The sequence below is a fragment of the Vombatus ursinus genome, unplaced genomic scaffold (assembly GCF_900497805.2).
Source record: "Vombatus ursinus unplaced genomic scaffold, bare-nosed wombat genome assembly UNPS02014814.1, whole genome shotgun sequence".
NCBI classification, from domain to species: Eukaryota; Metazoa; Chordata; class Mammalia; order Diprotodontia; family Vombatidae; genus Vombatus; species Vombatus ursinus.
Window position 1 is genome coordinate 4691021 of NW_020954592.1, and position 22457 is coordinate 4713477.

Genomic DNA, 22457 nt, shown 5'->3' on the forward strand with positions numbered 1-22457 from the left:
CTCTCTCTCTCTCTCTCTCTCTCTCTCTCTCTCTCTCTCTCTCTTTCTCCCTATCTATCTTGACATTTATCTATTTATCTAATCAAATTATATATGTTTATGAGGTGGAAGATCAAGAGACTTGTTTATCTACTCCTTTCTGGATTATCACTAGAGTACAGCACTGATCTTCAGACTAGACCTCTAACTTGCAAGTGTGATCTTGCCCAATTTGGGGGATCTCTGATTAACTGTGCAGTATAAGACTCAACATTAGTCAGTATTTTTACTCCTTCTATGCTAATTCACATATTTCATCACCCTGCCTAAGATCACCTATATGGGATGGACTAGCAATGCTTTATTACACCTGGTTCAAGTGTATGTCTCCACAATTAACCTCAAGTCTTGCTGGATATGCTTGCATATAACCCACCTACCATTGATTTAGTACTGGCAGATGGCCAGCCCCTCCTGATAGCCACCACCTCTTCCCATCTCATGACTATAAGCACCTTGATGTAGGAGTCCTGGGCTTTGGTTGAGCATGGGGATTTTTTTTTCATCTAGGCACACTGCCCAGACTTGCTTCTATAACACCTTTACTCAAGAAAGCAGATCAACATACCTTGCTGGATGACTTTAGTCTAACTTTAACCTTATCTACAACCCCTCCTCAAGATTTTAGGACACCTTTAGTTTATCTCACTTACATTATTACATGATATGCTTTGGAAATTTGAATAAAGAATAAGGAAATACTCAGGGAGAAGTCAGACCCTTACTATTAACTACTTCCATACTGCCAATATCATCTTCTTCTATATAATTTTTCTACCTTCTGGGGTGAGGCTGTGTTTCTTTCCTCTCTAATGCAGCCTCCTTCCTGAAAATCAAGCTTAACTAGACTGACCTCCATTTTCCCCCGTGTTCCCCACTTCCCTTGTCTAGCTGATTAGTGACATTATTGGTTTTGCAGGTGGAGAGCACATCACTGTAAGCTGTAAAAATGGTGCAAGATTTACAAAGTGGGCTACAGCTCTCCTCATTTTTCCATTCATGAGGCCATCTCTCCTTTCTTCCTTATAAGACAAAGCACCCATAGACCCCTAGAAACCACCTTCCATGAGCTTCTGTGCACTCTGATACTACACCTTGGTATTTGAACTTGAAAGTGCTATCATCAATCTCATCATGTTCATTATTGCCAGTAGCACTGCCAACTCCCTACAGGCCTAACAAACAGAGATTTTACTATTCTGGCAGTTTTCCATACATAACAGGTTCTCTAGATTTTCTCTGCTTCACAGAGATGAATCTAAGCTCTGGTCAACACCTCTTGCTACACCTAAATTGACTGGTCAAGAATCATAGAAACCAATCTCCATACTATCTGGGGCCTTCTGCCATCCTAACTCCACATGGCAACCAAAAATACTAGTTGTACTCTTTCCCATATTCATGACTAAGGCATCTCATCATGGGTCTGTAGCTTCATCCAAGGATTAATCTTATACTTATTGTATTATTTCCTTGTCCTAGATGTCTACAGATGCATGACCAGAACCCTCTGCCATGGCAGGCTGGTGATACCATCTAGTTGACCCCCCTAACTGCTGTCCCAAGAATTGAAGGGCTGACTTTTACTTGCAATTGGAGATGAAAAGAATTGAATGAAGTTTCTAAAGCTTCAGATGAAAAAGTGTGGAGGCTCAGAGAAAAAGATTTTATAATAATGTAATAAAAGATCACTCTGCTGTAAGAAATTATGAATATGACAAATTCAGAAAATCATGCGAAGTTTTGTTTGAATTGATGCAAATCAAAATAAGCAGAAGTAATGATAAAATATACACAATAACTACAACAATGTAAATGAAAACATCATTCAAAGGATATCTAACTCTGAGAAAAAATAATGAAGGTCTTAGAAAATACATAAAGTGGTAAAATTCCCTCTAGAAGAAAGGGAGGTTGAAGATGACTTGGGTAAAATACTGAATATATTGTCATATCCTGCACCAGATGTTTTTACTTCTTTGTTTTTATTTGTCATGAGGGAAGGTTCATTTGGCAAGGGGGAAAATTGAAACGACTATGGTTTAAAAACAAAGGACATGAATAAGGCTTTTTTTTTTTAAAGAAGGAATGGAATGTTGTCAAAAACAAAATTCTGACATCATAGAAGCAATTTATTCCAATGAGAAAAAAAAAGCTGTTTAAAGAAAGTTATTGGATCAATGCACAGGAAGCACACCTACCAATTTATTACAAAGTGGATGGATTGTTAGATGTGGGTTCAAATCCTACCTTTAGCACCTAGGGACCCCTTCTTAGAATATTTTTAAATAAATGGAAGAAATGCTAAATTTCAATCAATGGTTATTGAAAATAATGATATAATTTTTCCCATCCAAGTTCATAGACTCCCTGAAATCTATACATGGATCACTTAGGGTACAAAGATCCCAGGTTAAGAATCCAGGGAGTTCTCTGGCATCATGCCTCAGCCATCTGTCATTAGCACTGTCCTGCTCAATATTTTTATCAGTGAATTAAAGGAAGACACAGAATATTTATCAAATATGCAGATGTCATGTTTCTGGGAAGGACAATTTATACACCGGATGATAACAAGAATTCAAAAGGATCTCAAAAGACTACAATAATGAGCAGAATCAAAGAAGATGGATTATTGATATTGGTAGAAAAATAGAAAAGTTGATCAGTAGAACAGATTAGGTGATCAAAACTCAAAAGCTACTGAGCTTAGTGTTCAACCAACCCAAAGACTCCAACTCCTGGAGGATAAGGACTCACAATTCACAAAAAACAAACAAACAAACAAAAAAACCTACTTGGAAAATTGAACATACAATGATAGAAATTGGATTTAGACAACTAAAATCTCACACTACAGTATGTATATCAAAGTATACTACAGTAATGTCCAAATGGATACATGTTTTCAATTAAAAGATCTTATTAATTAGAGAAGCAGGGAATGAGATATCTTTCACAACTATGGATAAGGATAGAGTTCTTGACCAAAGAAGGGATAAAGAGGATCATGAGAAATAAAATTGGAAAGATTTTGCTGAAACAAAATACCGCAGCTAAAATTAGAAATGAAACAGTCATGGGTGCATGCATATAAATAGTTGAAAACTAGCTTTAAAAAAAAAAGTACACAAGACACCCATTTAAATTTAATATTCCTCCATTGCTATCTTAAGTCTAGACCATTATCAAAACAACATATCAAGCCAACAAAAGAATTTGCTGATTTCTGAGGTATAAATATTCACACTAAAGACAAAAATCAGCTTTGGATAGGTAGTTCAAGCTGGTTCCAGCACAACCCCTGGAAAGAGCAACCTGGGAAAACACCTCAGCAGCACATTTCTCTGATGAAGGCCTGTTCTCTAACCATGAAAACCCCATTTTACTCTCTTTCTCTCTCCCATCAAACCCACATGTTCTCATAATCTTAATATTGCGCTAGGCACATACAAATCTTTACAGTTTGTAGATTTCCAATTTTCTTTCAGGAATTTCATCTCTTAATAGATTTTACTTCTCCATATCTAAAGATTACTCATTGCAAGACTAATGTTTGTCTGCTAGGGCCTCACTAAGGCTCCTGTTTGTTATCAACACAGCAACTAGGTGTTTGAATTTATTATCTACCATTGCCAGTCTCGCCTAAGTAATGAAAGACTGTCTAACCTCTATACCAAATCCTTAATCTTAGTGCCTTTCCTCTGAGATTAGCCTCCTAATTTGTCATATATATGACAAATATATAATATATTATATATAATTGTAATTAATATAATATATTATTCCCTATATACAAACAAGATAGCTAGCTAGATAGATAGATATCTATCTTGTTTGTATATGGTTGTTTGCATGTTGTCTCTCTCATTAGACCATGAGTTTCTTCAGAGCAGGGAATGGTTTTGTGGTTGTTGTTGACGTTGTTGTTTGTTTTTCCTTTTTTTGTATCACCAGCACATAGCACAGTGCCCGGCAGATAGCAGTTACTTAATAAATGCTAGTTGACTGAATGACCAAATTGCTGTTAAGGTATGAACACAAGAATGGTCACCTCACATAGTAATGACACTTCAGACATCACAGTGATGACAGGCAGTATGACTTAGTAGATAACTAGTCTAGGAATCACGAAGACCTGAGTTCAAATATCACCCACTGAAACATGCTGCCTATTAGACCCTGGGTAATTCATCAAATCTATCATTATTTCATGAATCTTTCCATATTTCAGAGAAAGTGTCAACCTGCTTTGGTTGGAGTTTTGGTTGGAGTTTCCTATGCCAATGAAATCACATATCTGATTTTAAAAATAAATTAATCATATATTAACTTTATGTTATATGTATGGCATATCACTCTTGTCCCCAACTAGATTACAACCTCCCTGAGGATGGGGACCAAGACATTTAAGTTTTGTGTTGCCCTCAGAATCTGACAGGACTCTATACATAGTAGGTGGTTAGTCAATGTTTTATGAAATTGAATTCAACTGGTTTTATTATTCCCTCAACAACTCATACCGAATAAGGGTGGAGATTCAGTTTTCTAGCCTACATGAAATTGGAATTTTACAGTACATGCCAAACAAAATCAGCCTTATCCTCAATCCCATTTCTGTTTTATACCGTGATTTTACTTTGGCTCATATTGTAACGAAGTTGGCATTCTGACTTCACGTGCATCTGGAAATTCCCAATTGCCTTTGTCATGTTGGGAACTGAAATAGTAATTCAGTTGGACTGAGTTTGCTTTGAGGAATAAACCACCACTTTTCCATTTTTCTCCCTCATGAATCACTGATTTGCTAGATGTGACATGAGAAAACAGAGCACACAACAAGAACTGAATTATAAAGAAAGCAGAAGACACGTATATGTTTTAGTTTATGGATAATTAGATCCTGTCATTTAGAGCTGTTCAACTGAATTAACAAGTTGAAGAAAAAACTCAAAATGGAGGGAATAAAAAGCAAACACACGTATGTATATGTACATATATGTACACATAGCATAAATACACATATATATTTCAGTTTTGAAACAATGAAAATTTTAAACAATTTTTCAAAACTAGAATACATATTTGTATGTGTATTTTCTTTTTACATGTAATTCTATGTTTTGAGAACAGCTTTTGGTAGAGAAAAACAGATTTGTTTTGCTAGTTGACTCTGCCTTTTTCAATTTGACTGCCCTTAAAAGAGATACATGAAATAACGTAGTAGCAGCCTAAGACCTCTGACCTTATTACATGATTTCACTGACCTTGAAAGTAAATTGAGGAATATAATTTAGTTGTTCTGACAAAACCCCTTCTTCTCTGGTATGAGAATGGGATCTGGGGGAATCTATCATTGGTGCTACAAATCACCTTCAGCTGGGTTTGATACAACACATGAAAAGCTTTCATCTGCCCAGAATTGAGATCATCCCTGGAAAGGCATGCGATAAAGCAAAGGGGGGAAAGTTAGTGTCGACTAAAATATAGCTTTGAATAATTTTAAAAGTTTACATTTGGAGCTTTTTGTAGTTTTCTGTTTCTAAACTGTTTGGGTTCTTGATAGTGGAATCTATTTTAGTTCATCATGAACATAATCAGAAACCAAGAAAAACATTCTAATAAACAAAGAAGAACCAAAAACATGATTATATATGAAACCAGGAACTTCTCCTTGGATGTATTGCTTGTCTTTGAAAAATCTATATTAAGCTTAACAAGTTAGTAATAAAATTACTATGGCTGATTTTAAAACATAAAGTCAGTCACACAAACAACCTTTTCCTGGTTCAAAATTTGGATTAAAGTGACCTTAAGCTAATGAATTGATGTGTTATGAGGTAAAGATATAAAGAAGAGATTCAATAAAATGTAAAAAAAAAGGGGGGGGGGGGTTATTCTAGCACTATTGCTATGGATCCTGAATTCTCAAAGGCAATGCCATGCCAATTGTATATGAAAAACGCATGTTGGCAATTGCTATTTTTGTGGCAGCTGAGTCTGCCACTTTGCCAATTATCTGTTTATTACATTGAGTACAACAGATGAGATACCCACCATATTTTACTTTCTCTAATCACATCATTACCATTGTATTCACTGGGGTCTGCAGAAGACACAGTTACAAATGTGGGCACCCACTGTTAATGTAGACATGTCTCTGGACACATAGCTGCCAGGACTTTGGGAATGTGGTGGGTTTTTTTTTTCTCCTTTAAATCATTATATACCTTTGAAATTCAATAGAACTGTGATTTAATCCCTGTGAGTACTTCTTCCATGATGTAGCTCACCACCCATCTATTCTTTCCTATTGTGTTACTTTTGTCCATTTCCTCCCATAAATCCTCGATCAGGGAGAAGTGGGGGAGTCCAGTAAGTGTACTAGACCTGTACTAAAAAATCTAGACCTTCTACATTTTTTGATATTGCATGGAAACCAGTGAAGAACGTGAGCCATCTCTCTGTTACCTTTTTCTATTAGTATATGATTTCTGTACTAGTACATGATCTCATTTTCTGATCCTTCATTTTCCTAATATTCTAGTCTCAGTAACATTTCCTGTGCATTTCTTCACGAGTAATATGTTGTAGCCTGTTCCATTTCCACCTTTCCACTGCTTATCGGATAGGCTACAAGTTTAATTCTTTAGTCAGGGATGACTTACAGACAGGGAAGTTCTGGAGCCACCTTGAACCTGTTCACAAAAGCCAATTGTTAAATTTTCTCTGTGAGCATTTACACCTCAGGAATAGGCAAATGCTTGATTTATTGCTTTGTCAATTGTCTATGGATGATATTAGTAATGTGGATTAAACTTAAAGGGTGTTTTGAATAATTTTCTCCCCACAGAACTCATTATTAAACATTTACCATCACACCTCTGCTCATAACCAAACCTATGATGCCAAGAATAACTATGCTATTATTCTGAAAAATCTTTTTTTAACATTATAACAATCTAAAAATAGAAAATAAGCTTATTTTCTTTCATTTTATTAGTAAGTTGTTTCAACATTTTTATTTACATTTTAAGATTTATGTGCAACTTTTAGGATTTAGAGCTGGAAAGGATCATTACCCAGTCCAGTCCTCTCTTTTTACAGTTGAGGAAATTGGTGAGTTTTCCTCAAGATCACCCACTTACTCAGCAGCAAAATCAAGATTTGAACCCAGGTCTTCTGGCTTCAAATACACTCCACTTTATATTCTACCACACTGTTTCCTCAGCTAACCAAGAAGGTGCTAAGTTTTCCACTTTCCATGTAAAGTATTTTTATTTATTAGAAAGTTAACTTCAGTACTTCAGGGAGTGCTTCTTACCACTACTATCCCAAGATTTGGGAAACAAGTCAGGATTGTATTAACTATTAATCCTATCCCCTCTTAGTCTTTCTCGTTCTAGATTGAAGATTCCTAACAAAACATTACAGAGTTTTAGAGTTGTGTGACACTTCAATGGACATTTTGTCCAACTCATACATGAAACAGGATCCCTTCTACAACAGCAGTCACCCAACAGGCATTAATTAAGTGCCTACTATGTGCCATTAACTAGGTCTATGCCTAGACCACCTAAGATAGCATCATCATCTCATATGTGATTATTATCCAGGCTTTCCTGAGAGACTTCAAATGATCGAGAACCCACTGCCTCACATGGGATAATTCTAATCATCATCAAGTTTTTCCTTACAAGCCTAAATTTCCCTCTTTGCAACTTCCATCTCTGCAGGGACAAGCAGACTGATACTTGAAGACAGCTATTGCGTCATCCTTAAGTGTCCCCTTCTCCAGACTAAAAATACCTACTTAACTTCATATGGCATCTCACCCTCAAGAGATCTGAGAGGTTCTTCATTCTTCTCTGAACTATCTCTTGTTTGTTTTCTTTCTTGACCTGCAGTGACCAGACCTATTAGAAGACACCACTGCTTCGTAATAGGCCACTAATCACAAGTAAGTAGCTTTTCATGGTTAAAAAAAAAAAATTCTGGTGAACGTCTCCTTCATCTTCTTGGCTGGATTAAACTCATGAGAATGTCTTCCTTTTCCTCTGCAATGAACCAGCGCTAGTCTTGAGGAGTTAATGCATTCACATTTTCTTTCTGAGTTCATGATTTGAGATGCAAAACTATATGGGCAGCATCAGAAGCTACCTTTCAATACTGCAGCACGGACTCCTTCCAACCTGCTCAAAAGACTCAGGTTCCCATTAAACAAATTGGTGGAAGTTGTCCAAATACGTTATGTTCAGACAAACCTCAATTTGAGATCCATTCATCCTTGAGTACACAATCCATGCTTTTACATTCCATGTAAACAAGACTGCTGTGCAAACTGACAAGCTCAGAAATTCTAAGTTAACACCTCCAACAATCAATCCCATTCTCACCCTGTCATGCAAAACCAGGCATAACCTGATGTGAGAGGAGAATATCCATCTTCAGTTGGGGTCTCCTGACTTTTGTCAGTTCATGTCACCACCTTTAATGTTGCCTGGATCTAGTTTCATGATTGGATTATTCATTCAATACCAAATTCCCTCTCCAGAGAAGGGAAAGCAGGCTTACCAGTTATCAACTACAGATTGTTTACACAACAGCCAGTGGAATTCTGGCTACAGCTTCAGGCCCCAGAGGGTGGAGTAAGCAAACAGGAGAATTGAGTTCAATATATGGGTGTTAGAAGGGGCCAGAGCTGTCATGTCATAAAATACAAAATAATCTAATCTAAAAACCTTTCTCTAAAAATATTTTTTAAGCTTATCATATTTGTATTAAGTAACCTTGAAAGTTTACAGGGACTCCACTTAACAGGAGCCTGCAGAAGCTATAGAAGTGGGGACAATTTAATCTCAGAAGTCTCTAAGCAGAATCATTTCGATCTTTGTTCTACAAATTTGTTTTCTGACCACTCCCTGAATGATTCAATTTGGGGCTCAAAGTAGACTATAATTTACTTGCTATTCTGCAGTCAATTTCAGTTTTGATTGAGTGGAAGTACATTTCTAGAGTGAATTATGGTTCTATTGCTAACCGTTCCCTCCACTCTCACCCCCCTTTAGTCTCTTATTTTGCTTGCTGTTATTAGGACTTTAGCAGGACTAAAGAAGCTGCTCTAAATTTAGGGAGAAGTTTTGCTGGTTGGGGAATTTTGATAATGTGCTTTTAAGATGATTCTTACAGTTCCTGTCCATTGTAGATGGTTTGGGGGCATGTAAAGAGTTCCACAAAAGAAGTAAACCAGCTGATACTGCTAAAAGCAAGAGACATTTTTTTATGTATACACACAGTGGAAAGTATTTAACTATACTAGCAGTGTAGGGATGAGAAAAGAAAAAGAACAAGGGGCAGCTAGGTGGTGCAGTGGATAGAGCACCGGCCCTGAAGTCAGGAGGACCTGAATTTAAATCCGGCCACAGACGGGATACATAGCATGTACTTGACATGTACTAGCTGTGTGACCTCGGGCAAGTCACTTAACCCCAATTGCCTCACAGAAAAAAAAAAGGATCACTGTCACTCAAAAGACAAAGGAAATATCACATCTCCAATGTGGGTTGAAGGGGGTGTGTTGGGGAGGATACAATTGTGTTTAGGCTCAGAACCTACACAGAGTCTAATCTTGTGGATTGTCACTAGCTCCATGGTTTTTTCACATTTTTTTAATATTTGTTAGAAATAGAAGGATGTTGGCTTTGGATGTGGTGATCTTCAAGTCCAGTAGGAGGAGGAAGGGGATTAATGATCCAGGAGAGGGATTCATCCTTCTCTGGTGATGACACCCAGAGTAGGTCAGGTTCTTTTTCCCTCCTTTAGTTTTTCAGGGTGGGATACATGAACCATGGGCTCCCATACACACTCAGGGCTTCTCAGTGCTACAGAAGAAGAATGAGTTTGGAGAATGGCAGTGGTGAGGCTCAAACCTTGGCCTCTTAATCCTTAGTCTTGAGTTTTTTTTGTTAAACCATGTTGGCAAAGTGAGTACTTTGCACCGCCTAATTGAATTTACCCAAAATCACATCGCTACCAAAACAAATAGAATTTCACTATAGCACTGTCCTTTAGGACCATATTTTATGGGAGGCATTGTAACAGTGAGATCCTTCTAGTTCATACAGAAATAAACTCCCTTGAAAGAGATCCAAAGTGAATCGGCTTCTGATTCTGTACCACAACAAATGTTAGTGTAATTGGGTAGGGGCTGTGTGGGGGAAGTCTGGTGCATGTCCAGACCACCTAAGTTAGCATCATCCATGTGGAAGACTCTGTGGATTTGCTTCTGGGAGCCAAGAAGACTGGAAAATGCCTAGACCTTCTGAATTGGCCTACAATGTGGTTGGGAACAGCCTTTTTCCATTGATGTCTTTAAAACTGACTGTATAAAACCAGTGAAGCTTTTGGGCATTTGGGTCTGAGAAAGGAAGTGACTCCTTCACTGAAAGTGACTTGGAAAGTAAGGGGATTCTTAGGGCCTCTTAATGAAGCCATGTGGCCCTCCAAGAAACAGGTGTAGCGGATCTTTAGAATTTTTGTTCATTCTTTTCTGTTACATTGAGATATATATTAACATCATTTTGGGGCAATTCACAGATACAGTCCTTGAATTGTTTTATTTAATGTAAACCTAGGATACATGGATGTATCATACGGAGTTTAAAGTACAGGGATAGGTAGAATGAGATGGAGGAGAAGGAATGCCAAATCTCTGACATGGTTGTGGATTGTTATATGGTTTAAAAGAAAGGGACAACAAGAAGAATATTCCAACATAGCACTAAAGAGTACATGAGGTAAAGAAATAGGATGTTTGAAGGAACGTTTACTAAAATAACTTTTGGAGGGGGAAAATCATCTTATTATGGAGCTACTGGTCTAAAAAAAGTAACAGAGGGGCAGCTAGGTGGCCCAGTGGATAGGGCACAGGCCCTGCAGTCAGGAAGACTTAAGTTCAAATCCGGCCTCAGACACTTGATACTTACTAGCTGTGTGACCCTGGGCAAGTCACTTAACCCCATTGCCTAGCCCCCCCCCCCAAAAAAAGGTAACAGAGTAGCATGGAGTAGGTTGTAAGAGATGGTTCAGTTACGGGTCAGGATGACTAGGTCTGGAGAGGTTCCTAGCTACTCCTAAGTAGAGTATTCACATTATGCCTGATCTAATTGGTGGTTGTTGTTCAGTCAGTTGGGTCTAACTCTTTGTGACCTCTATTTGGGGTTTTCTTGGCAAAGATACTACAGTGGTTTGCTATCTTCTTTTCCAGCACATTTGACAGAGGAAGAAACTGAGGCAAACAGGGTTAAGTGACTTGCCCAGGGTCACACAGCTACTAAGTTTCTGAAGTCAGATTTGAAATCTGAAAGATGAACCTCCCAACTTCAGGCCTGGCACTCTATGCACTTCAAAGCCCTAGAGTATCAGGTATATCACACTCAAGGTCAGTGTAAAAATACATCCCAAGTACAAACAGAAAAACTTTAAAGAGTCCCTTCCTTTGGAGTTTATCCACATAGTTGCCCCCTTCCATTGGAGCGGATAATTAAAAGATGATTGTATTAAGACTTTTGTCCTATACCTCTTAAATAGTACCACTTTAATTAAGCATTTATGAATTATCTAGATATCATCATCTAGGTGGCACAGTGGATAGAGTGCCAGGCCTGGAGTCAGGAAGACCTAGGTTCAAATCTGGCCTCAGACACTTACTAGCTGCATGATCCTGGGCAAGTCACTTAACCCTGTTTACCTTGGTTTCCTCATCTGTAAAGTGAGCTGGAGAAGAAAATGGCAGACTACTCTGGTGTCTTTGCCAAGAAAACTCCAAATAAGGTCATGAAGAGTTGGGCACAACTGAATAACATTTTAAATGACTTGATGGTGACAGATAATACAAATGCTTTGGTTATAACTACGCTACCTCTGCTACTAGGAAATGCTCAGGTGCAAAGGCCTGACAATCCTCAATCAGTCACAGTTCATTATAATTTTAACAATAAAATTATATTTCAAATTTGACATCATTCTTGTCTAATCTGTATGTTATAGAAGTGTGGTTTTAGAAAACATGCATATAGCCTTAAGGTGTATAAGTATTACTGGGGAAGAAGCATGCTTAAGTCAATAAAACATAGGACTTGTGGTCAGAACAGCTGGCTCTGAATTCTGATTTTGACATATATTAGCCATGTGACCCTTGGCAAGTCACTTAACATTTCCAGAGCCTCCATTTATTCATTTATATAGCATGGATAAGAATATTTGTACTACCTACTTCACAAAGTTGTTGTAAAGAGACTGCACAATGGTTATTACATTGGTGACCTATTATATAGGTAAATATAATTATACATTTTAAAATGTAAAGAGCTTAATAACGTACAATTTCTTCTCTTTTCTAGGAAGACAAAGTAATGGAAAGACCACTATATTGAATTGTGAACATTTACCAGCTCAGTAACTGTGGGTAAGTCACTTCTACTTTTCTACACACGAGTTTCCTCTCCTGTTAAATGAGGAGCTTAGACTAGGCCATCTCTAAGTTTCTCTGAGCTCTAACATTTGATTATTTTAAAGTGGAGATAATGTGTACAGTACAAAGGTATCAAACTCAATCCTACCTGCTGTTGGAAAAACTCTGAAGTGCTTTCAGAACCAGATTAAAATGTATTTGGGAAATGTTTAACAAAATAAATAAAAATACAATACAACACAGATAATGTTAACATGCGGTTTTCTATGTCAAAGTATAGCCAAGTTTGTATACATCACTGGAATGTACCACCTATCTCAGAGAGTTGTGGGGGAGAAAGCACTTTGTAATCTAAAAGCACCATGTAGATATAAGGTGTCATTATATTGCTATTTGTCACAAACTTTCTCCCTACCAAGAACTGTGGCCTTCTGGATCTAGACCTCCAGAGATCATTCTTCACCTCCCCCACCTCCCAGGAGTTAATCCACTCAGTTCTGGAATTCCACCCTGGGGTTGAGCTGTCTGAGGTGTCTGGGATAGAGATTGTGAGAATAAAAATTAAGTGAGAGAATAAAAATTCACCAGATCTACTAAAAAGGTAGCAAAGTACAGTGAGAAAAGCAATGAATTTTAGGGTCATAGAACCTAGATACAAGTCTTAGTTCTGCCACTTACTACCTATGTGACCCTTAGCAAAGTCATAGCTGCTCTTTGCCTCGGTTTCCTCTCAGTAAAACAAGGAGATTGGACTAGCTGACCTCTTAGATTCAGTAGGTGAGGATGCCTTTTCCTCCTCACCTACTTTGTCCCGGTAGATTTAATCATCCAATCTCTTTTACAACAATTAGCTCATTTTTAGCATAGATATAATGGTCCCTCAGGTCCATGTGGTTTCCTCTTTTGCTTTATGGAATCTATACTAAACAAAAAGTTAGGAGTACAATCACAATTGCTTAAAATCCCCAGTTAGGGAAATTACTAAAATTTAGGAAGAGGTTTGGCTCTGTGCCTTAATTTAAATTCATGTTTATCTCTAGGTATTCCCTGACCTCTTTAGAGCTGGGGCAAAATTCAGATTAATGGAAATATTCGGGTAAAGAAGAAGCACGGTTTGTTAGAGAGCATACTAATGGACAGGTAGTATAAGGAATAATTGGGAGAAGAGCTGACCTTTCCTTGGAATTTCCCTAAAATGGGTAACTTCAGACCAAGTCATCTGCTCTGAGATGCCTCTAATGTCAATAATCTCTCCCTTATCTGTACAGCTCAGTCTGACTTTTACTTTCTCTTTTCCTGTGGCTTCTCATTCTTTCTTGCTAAGTCCATTGAGTCCTGGCTAAAGCTGGGGAAGCTGACCCCACTGCTGCTGCTGTTAAGCTTCTGAGGCCCTCACTTCTTCTCAGTCTCTCTCCCTGACTGATGGTGTACTGTCTCTTTGGGAACTACAAAACATGAGTTCAATTTCACCTTGAGGTTAAAAGATCATGAAAACTCCCAAATCACTTCTTGGATATTCCTTGTCCTGGGCATGTTTGTCCCTGCAAACCACAAATCCCAAGACACCAATCGGGTCCCAAACCCATACTATGACTTAGACCATGCCTCCCATTCCATCCAGTTATATACCAGGATATGAGGAGTACTCAGTGTAGGAATCTTGTCTTCTACCTTGCCCTGCCACATAATTAAACACACCCTGCCTTCCTCTCCCCATCCTCTGCTCTGGGAAGAATAATCAAATCAACATTTCCATTGCAACTGGGCATGACAATCTACTGCTCTGATACCACCTAAATAAAAACTCTTATCCACGAACATTGCTCCCCTTAATGTGTTGTGTTGTATCAGCCTACAAGAGGGTGAGCTATCTCAATTTAGTATCTGTGTCTTCGCCACCTATCACCATTCCTGGAACATAGTAAGCATTAAATAAATGCTTGGTGATTGATAGATTGGCTGAAAATTATATCTCCCATTCTCCGCAACAAGCATTTATTAAGTGCCTGCTATATGCTAGTGTTTTAACGATAATAATGAGAGCTAACATTTATATAACCCCTCCTGTGTGCTGAGTGCTTTAATAATAATGAGAGCTAACATTTATATGGTCCCTGCTATGTGCAGGCACTGTGCTAAGTGCTTTATAATTATTATCTCATTTGATCCTCACAACAACCGAGGAACTGAGGTAAGGGGAGCAACTAGGTGGCACGGGGGATAGAGTGCAGGGCCTGAAGTCAGGAAGACTCAAGTCATTGCCTAGAGTCCCATAGCTAATAAGTATCTGGGGCTATATTTGAACTCAAATCTTCTTGACTCTAGGCCCAGTATTCTATCCACTGACCCACTTTTCCCCAAGGTTCAAGCCCTCAATAACATCCGTAGGTGTCAGTTTAAAATATAGAAAATTCAGATAGCAATTGGGAATATAAGACAATAAACAAGGGCAACAAACTGTCTTAAACACTAAGTACACTTCTTAATATTCCCTAACAAAGAGAGAGGCTAAGAGACAGTAGAACAAATAAGGCTGAAGCCAAAACACTCAAGTAGTTGTTCATGGAGCATCACCAGTTCTTTCACACACACACACACACACACACACACACACACACACACACACAGAGAAAGAGACAGAGAGACAGAGACAGAGACAGAGAGAGACAAAGAGACAGAGACAGAGAAAGGGAGACAGAGAGAGAGAGACACAGAGAGAGAGAGAGAGAGACAGAGACAGAGACAGAGACAGAGAGTTTCATTCAGAAATCAGTTAAAAAAAAACCAAAAACTGGCCATAATGAAAGACATCAATTAAGCTTGTCTTGTATGTGTCATTTGGCAGTGAAAAGAGTTGTTTAATGTGTTAACATTTCACTTTTAGGTCAACTCCAACTCTGGGCACAGCCATTTCCCAATTTCAGTGAGAACAGTGTGTTAAATAAAGTGTGTCTGAGGAAAAAAAATAGCCTGATACAGTAGGAGGGCTGAATCTGAAGTCTTAAGACCTGGGTTCAAGTACCTGCTCTGAAGCTTATTACATGTGTATAGGGATTGTTTTGTTTCTTACCTAAGACTTACAGGCAGGTCCGTGGCTAAGAATCTCATTGAGGCAAAATTTTGAATGACAGCTGAGCATCTTGGGAATTGCAGCCCCAAGACCCTCAGCCTAGAAGAAGATGGAGGGTAAGAAAAACAACAACAACAACAAACAAAACTACAAATCTCAAGATGAAATATTTTGTCATTCAAAATATTTGTCCCAGTGAGGGTCCTTAGGTCTAGACCTGCCTTTTGAGTGTTAGGGTGTTCTTTGTATCCTAACATAGTGCCTGAAATAGAGTAGGTGCTTAATAATGAAATGTTTGTTGATTGACTGATGCCTCTGTGACAACTTTTCTCCTTCTCATTTCCTTCATCTGTAAAGTGAGGAAGCTGAACTAAATGGCTTCTGGAGTCTTTTCTAGCTCTAAATTTTTGAAATGTTAAACAGGAGAGGAGGAAAATATGAGGAGGAAATAGTTCTGGATAGATGGGAAGCCCTTAATTTATCAGTATAATGGTTCAATTTAGTTAGATCTCCATTTGAAGTTAACTATGACTGAGATATATTTTTAAGCAACTGGAGCTCATTCATATCTGATTTTAGAGCTACAGAGAGCATTCCCCTCCCCCCAAACTCAGCAAGTACTCAAAGTCAGAAAAAACCGGGGGAAATGACACTGAGGAGAGCTCACTGAGGAGAGCTTCTAACACGCGAACACATTCGGACACCCTGAGAGACCATCACTGTCACCCCAGGAATGTTTCTGCATGGCACAAAGGCAGCATCAAAGGCTCCACATTTCAAATTGCCTCCCAGGGTGGGATCTGTAGGGCAGGAAATAGACAACTCATCCTGAAAGGGGCTTTGAAGGAAAGGGGCTTATCTAGGGAGATACTGAGTTCTGCCCATTAGGCTCAGGCATTGTCCACATTCCACTGAATGCTGGTTGGACGGCATCGGCTGGCCGTGTTGGCACGGCGCAGCAGCGAGTCTTGAGAGCCTGGCCCCTAAAGCTGCAGGGAATGAGTCGACTTAAGAGGGATGTTTTGTCACGCTTACAGCCAACTTAGTATTTTTAAAGGATATGGTACAACTGAGAAGTCAGCATTTAAAAAGAGAAAGGGTAAATAGACATCTGAAGCTGAAACCCCTAAGGGATATGAGAGAACCAAAGTCAACTACAAGAAAATGAGTGGTTGGAAGCTGCCTGAAATAATACCGAACATGCCAGGATAAAACTCACAGTAACCCAGCAGTGTCCCTTCATGCTTATATTACCTCTCTGTGACTGAAGAATCAAAAGCTGCCAACAAATAGAAGGATAACATGAAAGGCCTTTATTGCTTAGAAACGAGAAAACAGTGACAGGCCATGAAATTTGTCTCTGTGTAAGACCCAAACCTAAACACAATTGAAAGTTCACATGTTCTTATGCCATGTGAAGTAATAAAAAAAAATTTTTTTTAATGTCTTTTTCAAGATAGTCAGGTTTGCAAATCACAATAGGAAGGAACCTCAGTGACCACCTACTTCAACCCATGGAAAAAAGGAAAGAAGTTTGTAACAAACCTGACAAGGGTTGTCTAGCCTCCAATAAAGACCTATAAGGAGTAAGAAACCACCACCTTTCAAAGCAGCCCATTTCACTTTTAACAGCTCAGATTGTTAGGAAGTTATTTTTTTTTTCCTGACCCCAAGCCTAAATTTGCCTCTCTGCGGCTGCTATTCAATTGCTCTTAGTTTTGTCCTCTGGGGCCAAACAGAACAAATCTAATCTCTTTTCTAATTGACAGTCTTTAAATACTCTTCCGAGCCAAGAGTCCCAAAACACTGTAGGCTGCAACTCTTAAAAATGAAGACAAAACCAAACTGCATTAGATGCTCCAAAACTGAAATTTCAAATAAGCTATGGGAATGCAAGGAAAGTGAGTACTTATTATTGCTAAACATTTTACACTACAAACTTTTAATCTGCAGTAATACCATTTTCTCTTTCACTTTCTTAAGTCTATACAGCCAACAGAACAATAAATCAAGCCTTGATTTGTAAAATCTACCAATTTCTGAGGTCTAAATGCTCACACTAAAAATTTAATAATTGGTTCTCTCAAGCCTGTATGAGCTGGCTCCAGTATACCTGTGATTTTATCTGTATGCTTATTTATTGCTCTGAAAGTTAGTACCTCACTCAAATGTTTCCTCTGTGTCAATATTTTCTTCATAGGTGTGTACATCGCATATATGTGTGTGCGTATATATATACACACAAATATATATGTATATATGCATATGTATAAGTTTATATGCACACATGTACATATATATATTTTCCTAGATCTAGACTTGTGATTTCATCAATGGAGAAATCAGATGGTATAGAAATGTCCTCTATGCAATAGTCTTCTTGACTGTATGCCTGGTACTCTATTTGCTGAACCACCTAGCGGCCCTGTAGGATGAGGTGAAGTCTAAAGATAAGTGGAGAGCTTTTCTGAGATGTTCAAAAGTGGGATGGGCTGCTTAGAAAGGTGGTAGTTTCTTCCTCCTTATAGGTCTTTATTGGAGGCTAGACCACCCTTCTCAGGCATGTTATAAACTTCTTTCCTTTTTTCCATGGGTTGGAGTAGGTGGCCATTGAGGTCCCTTCCTTTGACAATCATGACATCACACTCAAATTAGCATTTCAGTCTCACCTAGTTCATATCACCAGGGCACCCAAAGAACTATAGATGGAATTGATTGAGCTCTTAGTAGATGACATTTTGAAGTCGTTGTTTGGCGCTAAAAAGATCTAATTGAAATATGGAAAAATGCAGTAGAATACCCACACCTTTAGCATCATGCCTAAAAAATGCTTTCTTGCTTTTCAACTACTTACTGCTGCAAATCTACATTCTCCTACCTAATTCAAATCCAGACACTCTAAAGGTCACAAATGTGACCATCTAGAGAACCAATTGAAACTGCAGACCTCCATGCTGCAACTAAATATTCAAATGCTTTCCAACAAAAAGTAGACAGAACAAAGTCATTAAAAGATTAAAGTTAACTTGAAAAATAACAAATAGTTTCCATTTTTGAAATTAAGTACATAGTAGTCAGATTTTTACAAAATAACATACATTTTTAAGTATATCTAACTGAAATTTCTTGAATGCTGCCTTATTTGATTACAGGTAAATATTAATGAAGTCTTCCAACACGAAAAGGTTCCCCACCCCTGCCCTATTCCATTATGCATTCTCCCCAATGGGTGCCAGTCAATGTCTCCTTAATATCATCAATACCAATGACTAGCAACCCACTATCAATTTAATAAATTGATTTCTCTTCAATATTTATTAACCAAAGAACACCAATTAACTTTGAGAGATATTTACTGAAAAAATATAATAAGACACAAAGTACAAAATATTATCCTGACCACTTTAGTCTCGGGGGGAAAGTATCCATCCCAAAAAGTTCATTCTTAATTGCAGTAGAGGTGATGGATGAGTTGCTCCCTTGTTTGCAGGACATGATTGATGTAGCAGCAACCAGGTTGATCCAATGCTGGGCTTGGGCAATTGGGTTGCTTTTTAGGCTGCAGGGGTGACTAAACTTAGCTGCTGGCAAACTTTGATAGAAATTCTTCTTTCCAACCCTGTGGTGGCATTTCTGATCTTCCAAAGTTTGCAAGGTCACAACCAAGCCTATCTCATCTCCCACACTTATTCAATTAAAAGAAGAAAAGAATGAAACACAACTAAGACAGAAAAAGATCTATTCCATAAGATCATTGATTCTTGGCAGCCTGGGTGGGGAGAATAAGCCACTGACATAACTTCTTTACACTCCTAGAGGCCACAGCCACAGCAGTGTCAATCACCACCAGGAAAAACAAGAAGAGATCAATTTGACTGGTTAATGCCTCTTGAATGTACAGTTGGTTCTGACTCAGCAGCCAATTAAAAGTATTTTATTCACTATTCAGTAAGTAGACAGGAAACATTTGCAGAATGTATGTGCTCTGAAGTGGAGAATCAGCCTCTCCATTCCATAACATCACATACTTCCAGAACAAGATCACAAAATCTCTCATGTGGGTTGCCAGGAGGCATGTTTTCAAAACTCAGCCCTCACTGAGCAGAACCCAATTACACACATAAAAGATTCACAGTAGTAGATTGGTAAAAAATCAATACCATTCTCCTCTTTTTCCAGTGAGTCTTTAAATTGCCTTTTGGAACATCATATTCCAAGATTTTCTCTCCTTTAGTAGTTGCTGCCAAGTCTTATGTGATACTGCTTGTGATTTTTTTCTTGCTTGAATTCTTTATTTCTAACTACTAGCACAATTTTTTCTTTGACCAGGAAGTTTTTGGGTTTTATTTATGACATTTCTCAGGTTTGGGCATTGTGGAGAAAGGGAGAGAGGAATAGGAACAGGCTATGTCAATTATAAATTACTAGTATTGAACAGATTCATATAGAATTAAAATGACAGACTAAAACTGAATTTATTTTGCTTTGTGTACATTTTGCAGGAGCAGACAAATGCTCTCAGATAAGTCAATAGTAAAAATACAGATGTTTAAAACATAAATAGAGTAGCTATATTATACTTAGGAGTACCATAGATAGTGAGATAATATCACTACACTACTACTATGGCTAGAAAAGAAACTCTATTCAAAATTCCTGCATATATATACATGAACTGGGAATTTAATGATAGAGCTATCATTATAAAAATAAAAATTTTAAAAATTAGAGAGGACTAAATTATTCATTGTTAGACCATGCTAATATAATAATGACAATATGATCTAAATTAATTTATAGATTTTGTCTATAGTAATCAAATGACCAAAGGTTTCCTTTATAAAACTAGTCAGAGTAATAACAAAATTCACTTGAAGAAACCTCAAGAGAAATAATGAAAAAAAAAAGGGGATGGAATAGTAATAGTATCAAATCTCAAAACTATACCATATAGCAGTAATCATCAAAGAAATTTGTAACTGGTTGAAAAACAGAAAAGTTGATTAGAGTAACAGATTAGGTTCATAAGATCCAGAAGCAACTGAACACAGCAGAACATTCAATAAATACAAGGGCACTAGTTACTGGGATAAGAACTCACTGTTCACAAAAACTTCTAGGAAAACTAAAAAAAAGCTTGACAGAAATTAGGCTTATCAAGATCTCCTAGCATATATCATAATAAGTTCCAAATGGATACACAAATTAAAATAGAATGGAGCACAGTGGATAGAGCACCGACCCTGAAGTCAGGAGCACCTGTGTTCAAATCTGGCCTCAGTCCAAACACTTGACACTTACTACCTGTGTGACCCTGGGCAAGTCACTTAACCCCAACTGCCTAAGCAAAAAAAAAAAAAAAAAATAGAATGGAAGGTAGCATCTTTCACAACTATCAATGAATGTATAGTACTTGACCAACAAAGGGATAGAGATGATTACAGGTGATTATCTGGATAATTTTGATTATATAAAATTGAAAAGTTTTTGTATGGACAAAAAGAATGCATTTAGAAGAGAAAGTCTACTGGCAAAAATCTTTATAGCAATTTTCTCTGATGAGGGTCTGATATCCAAACTACATAGGGAATTGACAGACATTTCAATAGAGCAATAATCAATCAACAACTATTTATTGAGCATATATTATGTGTCAGGCACTCTGCTAGGAGCCAGGGATTTAAATACAGTGAATGAAACTATCCCTACTCACAAAGAATTTACATTCTAAAAGAAGAGACAACAGCAGTTGAGGGGATCAGGAAAGGTTGTATGTAGAAAGTGGTGCTTGAGTGCAATCTTGAAGGAAGGGAGAAATTCTCTGAGACAACAGTGTGGAGGGAGCACATTCTAGATATGGGGTAGCCATGTCTTTATACTAGCCAGTGTAAAGGCATGAAGATAGAAAATAAAATGACATGTATCAACAAGCAGAAAGGATAGTTTGGTTGGATTGCAAAGCATGTGATAGATACCAATATATAACGCAAAGGGTTTGGGGCCAGATTATAAAGGGCTTTAAAAACTAAACAAGGGAATTTTATATTTTATTATATTGGCAATACAAAATGACAGGAGTATGTTGAGTTGGCATAGATCTGTACTTAAGAAAAATCAATTTGGTAACACTGTAGAGAATATATTGAAGTAGGGAAAGACTTGAGGCAAGGAGACAGATAAGGAGGTATTGCAATAATCTAGTCGAGAGGTGCTGAGGGGTATGAACTAAGGTGGTAGCAATGTGATGCCTTTCTCAACTCGAGTATAAGTTTATAGATGACTCCTGGGGTATGGCCAAGTTGTGGGAGGGCCTGCAGGAGAACAGGCATACCTATATTCTTTTGGTGGATTGGTACACTGATCCAACCATTCTAGAAAGTAATTTGGGACTATACTCCAAAAGTTACTAAATTATGCATGTCCAACAATACTTCTGCTAGGCTTAAACCCCAAAAGGAACAAAGACAGAAGGAAAGGATCTGTATGCACAAAAATATTTATGGTAGTGTTTTTGTTGTAACCAATAATTGAAACAAAGTTAGTCAATAAGCATTTATTAAGTGCCTACTCTGTGTCAAGGACTGAGCAGATGCCTATCAGTCAGGGAATGACTGAACAAATTATGACATGTAAATGCAAATAAGAAAAGTGAGATTCAAAGAAACCTGGGGAAACTTATTTTAACTGATGAAGAATGAAGTAAGCAGACTATTTGTACAATGAAAACTATTTGCATAATGACCACAATATTTTAAAGCAAATCAACTTTGAAAGACTTAAAAACTCTGATCAATGCCACAACTAATTACAACTCCAGAATGATGAAGATGAAGCATGAAACATCTTTTGGTGGAAAGGGATGGATTATAGAGACAG